This window comes from Thunnus albacares, chromosome 5, assembly GCF_914725855.1.
Source record: "Thunnus albacares chromosome 5, fThuAlb1.1, whole genome shotgun sequence".
NCBI classification, from domain to species: domain Eukaryota; kingdom Metazoa; phylum Chordata; class Actinopteri; order Scombriformes; family Scombridae; genus Thunnus; species Thunnus albacares.
In genome coordinates this window covers 4,284,217-4,286,504 of record NC_058110.1, presented here as the reverse complement: position 1 = coordinate 4,286,504, position 2,288 = coordinate 4,284,217, and positions in this window count along the sequence as shown.

Here is a 2,288-nt window from a genome sequence, read left to right as displayed (position 1 = left end):
GCGGTGCATCAGAGCCTCCACGTCTCCTGTGAGGGAGTGTGGAATGGAGATTGATGGCAGGACGGGGTCCTATTTATAAACTCGGTTCCAAGCCTTGACGCTGTCATTGATGACGTCAAATAAGCACTGCTGTCAACTGACAACTGATGACACATTAATATGGACATCCTCTGTGATGTCACATAGCCGTCACGACCAACATAAGATGAAATGAAAGAGTAAAATAAACATCTCAAACTCAAATTCATTGATAAATAGAATATTTCTCACAACAACAGGTGGAGTTAAGGGAAGTTTGATTGATGCCAATCACAACAGCTCCTCTCATAAGCAGCAGGCAGTTTAATGAGCCAAGAGCTCCGGAGAAAACTCTTCTTCCCAAGATAAAAAAATATATACACTTCCCTAAATATGACTATACAGCCCGAGCACACCGAAATTTAACAGACAGCACCCACATTTATACAGTACGCCAAATATGCTTTGGAGGTAAGATTTGAATTTCAGTTGCAGGAGACACTGAAATTCCTGTCATCACGTGCAGTGTGCACATTGTTAGCAGACAATTAGCATATAATGTACAAAATATTACATGAAACCAGCAGGTTCTTGTAAATATTCCTTTTACACAAGTAATCAACTTGAAATCATTCCCAAATTGTGTCAGTAATGTTACTAGGCTGTATGATCTGTAAACGGTGTGACTTGGGAAAAAATTGTCATAGAGTTAATATTGGATCATGAGGATGTCTTGTCATACTATGGGAAAACTGATGTCCTCCTGAGTGATGTATATCTCAGCAAAGGAGCAATTATGTGTTCTGATGTCAATTGTAATGGACATTTCTCACCCCAAAGCCCTCTGTGCTATGTGTGATGGTATTGTGGGAGCTGTGTATAAGGCCGGAAGATAATACTTTGCTTACTTCTTCCACCACCATAAAAACTTGTCTTATAGTATACAACAAAATAGTTATAACACAATATAGGCTAGTTTTAGTGTTATAGTGATGTGTGTCTGTGGTGCTGCATTGATTGGTGCGATTGATAGTAAGTGCTCCTCTTCTCCAGATGGAGGCAGTGTGGGCCAGACTAAGCAGCATTGCTTTCTGAGGTTTCTTCCTGGAACATGAAGCTGTCACAGCTGTTTGTTGTAAAGTGTGCAGAGTGTAAAAAGACTGGGTCCCGCTGTATCGCTCAGGCTGCACTACAGCGTCTATTCACAGGCGCCATCCAACTACTGAGCGGCACGGGGGCTTTGACCTGCTCCGTTTCCCACCTGGGCCGGTGCACCCCTCCTCAGACCACCTGGTGGTCCCGAGCTCCCCCAGGAGCACCATATCCATACCCAACTTAGTGCCGACACCCCATCCACATAGTCCGCTGCAGTTCAGAGCTCCTGAGCTCAAGCCATCCTCCAGCCTCAGCCTCCCGGTAACTTGGATTACAGGCGCGCGCCACCGCACCCGGCCAGAGACACCTGATTCATCCCAGTTTTGGGATTTAACAAAAGTCATGTCGCCAACAAGCACCTTCCAGTGCCATCTAGCTTCCAAAATGCCAACTACAGTGTTGAAGGTTCATCAAACAGGTCAACACTTTCCCAAAGATCACTCACTGATAATGTCTCATGTTTTGAATAAAGTTACATAGTTGTATAACATATGGCCAATTGCTCTTTTAATCTATGCTCATTATCAATTTATTCATATCATCCTATATACATACAGACGCTTGACAAATTCAAGGAAAAGCTGCTCCAGGTCTGAATGCTTGACCCCTACAGTGAGGGGATCTGGTGGCTCTGTTATGCTGTGGGGGGCATTTTGCTGGCATGGTTTGGGTCCACTTGTCCACTCAGAGGGAAGAGTCACTGCAAATCAACACAAAGTTGTTCTGAGTCATCACCTTTATCCTATGATGAAACATTTCTATCCTGATGTGAGTGGTCTCTTTCAGGATTACAATGCACCAATTTATATGTTCAAAAGGGTTCACTGAATGTTTTGATGAGTATGAAAATGATGTGAGTCATAGTCTATACTATGGCCCTCGCAGTGACCAGATCTCAACCCAAATTGATTGAATTGAATCATTGATGACGTCAAATAAGCACTGCTGTCAACTGACAACTGATGACACATCAATATGGACATCCTCTGTGATGTCACATAGCACATGTTTTGTCTGCCATTCCCTTTTCAACCCTCCCATTACGAACCTAGCCCCTGGTCCATATATTCTTTATTCTTCACCCTGTAGCACCTAGTGGGTTACATATTCAATAA